At 37.6% G+C, this 9,771-nt stretch overlaps 1 protein-coding gene across 1 annotated transcript in view; it reads right to left on the reverse strand.

Annotated features, from left to right (window-relative positions):
• Positions 1-9,771, reverse strand: part of Cntn5 (contactin 5) — a 1,192,645-nt gene that overhangs the window by 386,720 nt on the left and 796,154 nt on the right. The window lies entirely within an intron of this gene.

A 9,771-nucleotide genomic window follows, 5' to 3' on the forward strand; every position in this document is an offset into this window, starting at 1 on the left:
TCTTTGTATTCTAATAAGACAGAGAAAAAAGGGTAAAGATTTGGGTAGGTGGAGAAGTGGGATGGATCTGGGAGGAGCTGGGGGAAGGTGAGCCATAATCAAAACATACTGTATAAAAATGTTCTGTTTTTAATTAGAAAGAAGACATGATTAGAAATATTCAATTGAACTTATTGATTAGGCCTGGGGAGTATCAGTGAAATATCCACTGTGCTAATTAGACTCTAACTTCAAGGATGTCTCCTATCTGACAACATGATCCCTCTACATAATAAGTTTCATTTGTTATTCACACATAATTCACAAAATAATATTTCAATCAAATATATTTCACAGGATTTCGCTGATGTTTTCTCAAGTTGTTGGTTATGGTTTAAAATTCAAAGAAGGGAATGAGCAATTAAAAGCTGTTATTTAAAGAATCATGAGTCTCCTATGATGGTATTTGCTGAGTCATGATTTGTGAAATATGGTGAGGCTGGGGCCCTTGTACATGAAATCGAGACCTTTAACTTCTCACAGTTAAATGGGAGTTTAGGGGCTCAAAAATGCTGATTTATTTCTGCAGTTAAGTCTTATTTTTCACATAGCCAAGTGGTTCGCAAGCCAAGGACAGGCAGAGCACTGCACACTAATGCAGCTGACACCTGAAACTGGGTTAGCTTTTCTGCCTGCACCCAAAATAGAAATACTGAGTGGAGGCAGACATCTTTTAAGATCCCTGTTTACATTCTCTATTAAGGCTTTTTATTATCTATTAACATTTACTTAAAATCCTATTCAAACTTTCCTTTCACAATAAAGAAGAATACAGTTACTTTAAGGGTGATGTTATAGTCTGGGGACTACAAAGTAATTCAGGGAGACTAGAAAACATAACTGTCTCTATGGCTTTAGTCTTTACTTGGTGTGTTACTTTGTTATATACTAACTACATGTGGCTCTTCAAAATAACCTAATATATATTGATTTATTAACAGTAACATTTTGGGATCATATTTCACTTCAGAAGATATTAAAACTAACTAGTAAGCCATGATTTTTCCATTTTTTTATTAAAATGTATTTTATTTTTTAACTTTGTTAATATTATTATTATTATTTTACAACATGTTCATTTTGTGTCTTGGGTGTAGTCCCATCCCTCATCTCCTCCTAGTCCCACCCTTCCTCCCTCTTCCTTAGTCCACTGAAAGAGGAAGTCTTCCTCCCCTACTGTCTGACCGTAGCCTATCAGGTCTCACCAGGACTGCATGGATCATCTTCCTCTGTGGGCTGTTTATGTCACCCCACCAGGGAGATGTAATAAAGGAGCAAGCAACTGAGTTTATATAAGAGACTGTCTCATCTCTGCTTACTAGGGAACCCAAATGGAGACCAAGCTGTCTGTAGGCTACATCTGAGAAAATTTCATTTAAAAGCATACTAAATCTGTCTTCTGTATATTTAAAACTAAGTGGCAAGACAAACTATACAGCTGATAAGGAATTTATTCTCATAATATATGAAGAACTAAAAAAAAAACATATAAACAAACCAGGTAAACAAGAAATGAGCTGCAGAACTCAGACGATACACAAACATCTAAATATCACACACAAATGATCAGACTAAATCATAAGCAAAGGTAAAGTTTATGGGCCTGGAGCTATGACTCAGTTAAGAGCACCTGCTGCCCATGAGTAGGACTCAGGTTCAATTCCCAACACCCATAGCAAAGCTCAAAACCATCTTGGCTCCCGTTCTAGCAGATATGAGCAGCCTCTTCTGGCTTCTGTGGCTACTCTGTACACGGTACTGCTGAGGCTTTGGAGAAAGGAATGTGAGCTTTTTCCTTTCCAGTGCTGTTGCTGAAATGTGAACTCCAGCCGACAAGGAAAACTGAACAGCAACATCTCAAAATAGTAAAAACTAAGATGATGATAAAATCTTGCAAGCCCAAAAGTTAGATATTCAAGGAAATGCAATGATGTGAAGAGATGCCTCACATTCCGAGCAGTGTGATTTGCAGCAGCAGAGAAATGGAAACAATCTAAGGATCCTTCACAAAAATACAGCGTGAATTCACAATGGAGTACCTTTCAGCCACTGACTGTGATCTGTTATCAGTGGTAACATGGATAAAACTGGAGGGAGGTCATTATGCTAGGTGAAACAAAGCAGGCACAGAAAGACAAGAATGCCCTCATGTTACATTCATGGAGAGTATAAAACAGGAGAACTAGAAGTTGAAGAATGAACGCTAGTTCCTGGAGGATAGGAAAGGAGTGTGCTGTGGAAGTGTGGCGTGACCGCTGAAAATTAATGTGCATGACACTGTAAACAGAGAAGTAAGAATTTCTCATGTGCTAATGACAGCTCATTGACTATACATGTTACTTTAATGTAGTATTGAAAAAATCTGAAAGATCGGAACTGGAGATAGGGAATAGGGGTCAAGAGCTGTGTCTGTACTTCCAGATAACTTAAGTTTGATTCTCAGCATCCACATGGCAGCTCAAAACATTTATAACTCCAGTTCTAGAAGATCCAATATCTGTTCTGACCTACATAGATACCAGCATGCAAGTAGGGCATAGACCTGCATATAGAAAAAGTCCCAAATAACATTTTTTAATACCTCTTGCCTTCAGATACTGAACTATTGCCAGACCACACAAACACATTAATATAATTTGAAACCTCTTAAAACCCTGCACTGAGTCTGGATCATTATTATATGATTGCCTGTTTTTGTTCCACCTGTCTTTGAGAAGGTAGTATAACAAACCTTACAGAACTTAAGAGCTCCAATGCATTCAGCTTTAAAAATTAGCCCAAATGCATAGCTTCAGTCTTAAATCATGTATATTTCCATGTGTGTTGTTGTTGCAATAATTTGTTGAAAGTGGAAAAAAAACTGAAAAAAAAATTTATCCAAAACGTTGGAAGTAACTTGTGGAAATAGTTTGCTACTGTCATATCTAAGCACTGAACAATCATCTACTGTATCAATTTCATATTACATGGCTCCTTGAAACTCTGAGCTCCCTGAATTAAAATCATAAACAGGTTGTCTGCTTATACCTTTAGAAAGGTATCTATCTACCTCTCATTGCATTATTGAATATTTCTTAAACACTACAGTTTAAAGTATGTTATGTATAAAGCACATGAATGTACTCTTAAAGATATCATTGGCACAATCTTAGAAACTTTTTTAAACCTTATGGTATATTATGTTTTTTTATTCTTGTAATTTTTATTACCAAAATTCTTTCGTTTGACACTATATTCAAATTGTATAAATAAAAAATAATAAGTGACAAAAAAGAAAAAGTCCCAAGCATCTATTTTTTAAAGACTAGAAAAGTTCGTTTATTTTATGAAGAAGTTGTAAATGAGTCGCACTATGCCTAATTTAGATACATTGTACATCCAAGTGTAGAAAGACCAAGCTGTATATTTAAATTGTTTTTTAAATTTTAGATATTAGTTAAAACAAACTTCCTTTAATAAGTTCATGCTTATTTTACCAAAACCATAGCATGTACATTCCCACTTAGTCTAACATGCATGGTGTTTTCTTTTTTCTTCTGTGGGCTTCAGATTACTAATAAGGTAACAATCCTATGTGGTAACATCATATCCAATTCCATGAAAGGAAACAACACTAGAGTTATTTTATTAAACATTTTTGGCACTAACTTAATCCATTACCATATTTTCTCTTAATTAAATCATTATAAGGAAAGACTGCCATCATGAGCAAAACCAAATATAGTGGGGCTAAAACCAAATATAGTGGGGCTCTGGAATTTTCATTACTTAAATGTTGTCGTGGGAAAAATGCAGGTAGGCTCTGCCTGTCTTGTAACTGAAGGTCCAGGTTTATAATTTCACACACTGCGAACCTTCAACACTTTTCTGCAATTTATTCAGTGTCAAAGCTGATGCTCTTCTCTTCACTTCCCTGACAAATAAAATCATTATTTAAATGACAAATTTCCACATCCGTGGTGTATGAAAACAGGTATTTCCATATGGGTGAGAATGCTCATTTCTCACAGCTGTAGTGCCAATGATGAAAAAAAAATAAAGTGTAAGAGCAGGAAATAAAGCCATGTCCTGGGCTCTCCAGTCCTTGAAAACAATGTCAGAGAGCAATCATATATGATTCATTTCAGCATTTTCTAATACAGCTGCAATTTGGGAAATAGCAGTCCCTTTTTCTAATAATGGTTGTATACAGAGACGCTTTGGGTGAAATAATTTAGAAGGAACACAATGCAAACAGCATCAGTGAAATTCACTGACCCCTGTGATAATACCACTCTCCCTCAAAGCTCAGCTTCTCTATCCCCGTCAGCTGCTAGGGGAGGCCAAAAAATCAGCAATTTATTTATTTCTGTGCTCTCTTCAATTTTATCATGTACCTGAAAGTTGCAGTTAATGATATTCATTTGCAGACGCCTCTGCTGTTACCTCTTCTCCTTAGTCATATGGTGTGAGATTCAATGACATTTGTCAAATAACGAAAATTTGAGTTATCACAAAGTATAACTTTTAGTTTCTAATGGTATCAACTTTGCGTTTTAGTTTGACAAACTTTTGTATTTTGCACTAATTTTTACTGATGCAACTGAAGTGATGCTATAAGCAGTTTAATATTTGCTAATTATAACATTTATTTTAATTCCATTGCTCAGTATGACAGCCTCTCCTTGTGATGATTTAATTAAGGGAAAATACTTGAAAATGATAATAGAATAAGCTAGTGGCAAAAAGATCAGTTGAAAACACATTTCAAGGATTGTTTCCTGTCATGGATTCGATGTTACCACATTAGACTGCTTTAGTTTACTAGTGTCACAAAGAAACTACAAAGAATTTTCAAGTATCTCCTTCAAGTGAACATTAGAAAAACCCGAAATCGGGTTTAAAAATATTATTTTTTACTATGTGTCTAAATCGTATGTGTATACGTGTGTTCATGGGTACATAGGAGTCCAGAAGCGTGTGTCTGATCCTCTGGAACTGTGACTAGAGACAGCTGTATGCTGCCCGATGTGGGTGCTGGGTCCAGAACTCGAGTCCTATATGCAAGAACATTAAGTGCTCTTAACTGCTGAGCCAGCCCCAAGAAGTATCTATTCATTTTTATGGTGTGTATCATTTCTATAACAGAAAGTGTCACTGTTAGCCATGTCAAGTACTCTCGGGAAAAATGTCTCAGTCTTCATTTCTCAATACTTTATTATCACAAATATAATGACTGTTCTATACCTGAACCATAAACATTTACAGAATATGTGACTAGTTATGTTGATCCATATTTATACAGTGTGCAGAACTTCTAAAATTTTAAGCACAAATGTGGGTTGGCTTGTATACTTTAATTTGTAGTGCAAGTTTATTAGGGTATTCATGGAGGTCCTTTGCTGTTCCACTGGGTCAGAATCCACTAGATTCTTAGGGGTTGGAAGAAAATTAGAACTGGAATTATTTCAGGTTATTTATAATGTTCTGTGTCGTCTGTTTAAGTCTTTCTGATTGGATATGTTTTACTTGGTATTTTGTTGAAAATTGGGTTTGGCAGCTTAGACTGTTAAATGGAGCATCTATAACAATCCTTTTGGTGGCTAGATTTATCATGGGCATTGTCACAATGACCACCGCAGGTCAAACATTATGATAGGACTGGAGAGCTAGCTGTCAGTAGATGGCTCGCTTCCCGTGAATAACGCTGTGTGCGATGTGGCATGCTTTGCAATCCCAAGGCTGGGAGGCACAGGCAGGTAAATTGCTGGGACTTCCTGGACAGGCTTTCCAGTCTATTTGAGGAGTCCACTACAAGACAGTGAGAAATCCTGCCTCAAGATAACAAGGTGGAAGGTTCTTGAGAAAAGACACTAGGATGTGACCTCTGTCAGTCACATGCAGGCTTATGAATGTGTATCTGAATCCACAGGAAACATACTTACAGATACACACTTTGACCAACAGTAACAATTGTTACATGAAACAGGCTAGAGATTTATACAGTATACTATGGATCTGGGGACGATGTGTAAGGGAGTTTGGTGTATGTCTCACATTACACATTTTCACCTTAATTCCTCCTCATTCATGCATATACATGTTTGAAAGCATTGTGGCAAGAAAGAGCTTTGACTTCAGTATCGTAACGATCAGAATTTCAGAGATTTCTTTAACTGTCTTCTGACCATGAATATATGTAGCTTTATTAAAGCTCTAGTCATTTTATCCGTAACTTGAACTGAAGGTAGACAGAGTAGGTTAAATGAGATAATACAGTTAAGGTTAATCCTTCAGAAATGGGCCAATCCCTTTTCATTATCACCTTAATTTTCTTCACCATTGAAAATAACAGGTCAACCAGCTAACATCTCAGTGTGAGGACAAGGTCCAGTTTGCCTAAATCACCCAACATTTGCCCTTGATCATTAGGCCATATGGTGTCAACTATTATACTCTGTGCTTTCAAGTCTACTCTCAGTTTTCAGGATATGGTAATGCCAAAGAGAGCCGAACCACTTAGGAGAGTGTCCATCATGAAGGCACTTCCCAGAAAAGGTAGTGCTGGCCCCGGTAAATGGCCTAGTACATGGTAACAGCAGAAATTCATCTTCTTCCCTGTATAATGGGATATAACCTCTGTAAGTTTCAAAAGTTTCCCCCAATAAATACAGTCAGCAGCAAATAGCCCAAGGAGAACAAAAACAAGAGAGCAGTCCTATTCATCATGTTTCCCAGGAGAGTCAGGATATTTAAAAACATGTTGTAAGGAATGCAAAAGAGAAGTTGTCATTTGCTTTAAAAAATAAAATTATCCTAATAGAAAGCAAACTTCATTGTCACCATGCTTTCAGTTACCTTGGCTGAACAGAACAAAGTACTAATTCTCTTCAAGCTTTTAAGACATGCATTTTTATTATGCTTGTTACTTAAAGTCAAAAGAAGTAGAATTCTGCTTTACAATTATAATATGTAGCCAAGACAAAATAAATGTTATGTGCACACAATTAAAAGGAAAGTTAGCCAAACGGAAGACAAGAAAGGAATATTTATAACAGAAGCAGTGGCGAGTTGGCATTCCTCATGATCCACAAGTAAAAAAAAAAAAAAAAAAAAACCTCTGAGCTAGTGAATTCCAAGCTCAGGGTTTCATGCCACTACCCCAATTAGGTGACAGCAGCTATTTTTATTTTCTCTGCAGAATGTTTCACACCAGAGATGCCACTTGCATCCCAGGAGCCTTGTGTCTGGATGTAAAGGTCACTGGTTACTCTTTAAAAACACAACCCAAATTTCTTGCTTCGCTAAGGGGTTTTGGAATTATATATGGCAAACTCTGAATGATGACAGGTCTGGGTCCAACATTTACTCCACAGAGTGCAAGAGTTAGCAGCCCAGGTTCAATTTAGGCTTTGAACCTCACATTAAAAAACATCCACTCAACACTTTCCACAACGCATGGGTAAGCCTTACACATTCCAAACCTGTATCAGTAGTACAAATTTTGTATTTTGGAACATTTGTGTCAGGAATGGTTACTTGATATCCTTTAAAATGTGAGGATTTTAGCTTAGGAATACATATGTATGGAGGACAATAGAGAGTTGCGAGGTGCCTGCGCAGGGCACCACCAAAATGATGGAGAAGTTTATCCGCTCATAGATCAGAACGCTGCCTGGCATAATGGTAGCAACTTCAGTGAATATTTATGACCTCACATCAGGCTCTCAGACATACAGGTATAGAAACGGTTCCTTGGAATGTGATTTATTGAAGGCATGTTCCCAGGGGATGGGACTGAGGTAGCTGGGAAGAAAACAATACAGCAGAGCAGGGATGTACTGTCTGTTACAGACTGACTTACGACTGATTCTCTTTGTACGCTCAGATGTACATTTCACCACAGACAAGTGACAGCCTGGAAGCAACAGAAGTCAACCATTGTGTTCTCTGCCCTGTGTCACTTGGGTATTGTTTTCTGGTAGGGAAAGTTGGAGTGGAGTGAGATGGGAGATCACAATCTATTGGGTGATAAATGTCTGAATAATGGGCAGAAGCCACTCACAGCACCTGCACGTGTGCCACAACCATGTGACTCCTGTCCAACAGCCATTCATTGCATCCAGGCTTCTTAAAACTCACTCTACTCAGGCGGGACTGTCTATGTAAATTCATTTATTCTTCAGCCCATTTTACAGACTAAGAAAGTATGGCAGAGAGAGCAGTGGCGTATTAAGAATGATTACTAAATGTACAGCAAAAAAAAAAATGCCGATTAACATTAGTTTCAAACATTGGTTAGTAATAGAGCCATTGGTTCTAACTGTACAACTAAATAATTTAATGATGCAAACTATGGCTAATCAGAAGAGTGTCTACATTCTACTGTCAAGAACAAAAGCAAATTGTAGATGTTTCTGTTGATGTCATGCTACTGTGAAGGTTAGACACATGATGTGAATGTCAGGCTTAAAAACTTATGGAGACAGAGAGTCCAAAGTCCAACTGCAGCACCATGCCTGGAATGCGGATGCTGGCATGGATTTGCAAATAGTTACCCATCAAAGTCCAATAAAGTGAAAAAAAATAAAACGATGTTAAATTCTTTTGTGAATGTTCGTTTCTAAGAATTCATGAATTAAAGAATTCGCCTTGGGTAAAATTAAACAAACAAACAAACAACAAAAAAAAACTAGTCCATTCTTCTGTTGAGACATTTGCTCAACTATGTTCATAGCAGCTTTTTTGTAATAGCTAGAATCTGGAAACAACCTAGATGTCCCTCAACCAAGTAGTGTATACAGAAATTGTGGTACATTTACATAATGGAATAATACTACTCAGTTATTAAATGGAAAAAAATCATGAAACTTACAGCCAAATGTATGGAACTAGAAAAGATCAACCTGAGTGAGATAACCCAGAAGCAGGAAGACACGCATGTTATATACTCAGTTATAAGCAGATATTAGCCATATAATATAAGCTAATGTATAATATAGGATAATATAATGTATAATGTAGGATAACCACACTGAAATCTACAGACCTAAGAAATCTAAGAGGATGGACTCTAGGGAGGATGCTTAAATCTCATTCAGAATGACAAACAGGATAGATACCAGAAGCAGTGGAAGAGAGGGAACAAGAGGGAAGCCTACCACAGAGGGTCCTCTGAAAGGATTCATCCAACATGGGATCAAAGCAGATGCTGAGACTCACAGCCAAACTTTGGGCAGAATGCAGGGAGTCTTGTGGAAAAATGGGGAGGGAGATAGAAGGACCATGAAGGGAAAGGAGCTCTTCAAGAAGACCAACAGAGCTAAAATTTCTAACCCGAGGGGGTCCTGCAGAGAATGATGCACCAATGCAGGACCATGCATGCAGAGGACCTAGAAACCCTGCTCAGATGTAGCCCATAGGCAGTTCAGTTCCATGTGGGTTCCATAGTAAAGGGAGCAGGGGCTTCCTCTGTCATGAACTTAGTTGCCTGCTCTTTGGTCACTTCTCCCTGGTGATGTGGACTTGCCAGGCCACTGAGGAAGAAGATCCAGGCAGTCCTGATGAGAGTTGACAAGCTAGGGACAGATGGCATGGGAGGAGAACTCCCCCTTTCAGTGGACTAGGAAAAGGGGATAAGGGGGAAGGGGAAAGGAGAGTGAGACTGTGAGGAGTTGAGGGAGGATATACAATGAATTTATTGTAAAAAGAAAGAAAGAAAGAAAGAAAGAAAGAAAGAAAGAAAGAAAGAAA

The sequence above is a fragment of the Psammomys obesus genome, unplaced genomic scaffold (genome assembly GCF_907164565.1).
Source record: "Psammomys obesus unplaced genomic scaffold, mPsaObe1.curated_primary_1811, whole genome shotgun sequence".
NCBI lineage: Eukaryota > Metazoa > Chordata > Mammalia > Rodentia > Muridae > Psammomys > Psammomys obesus.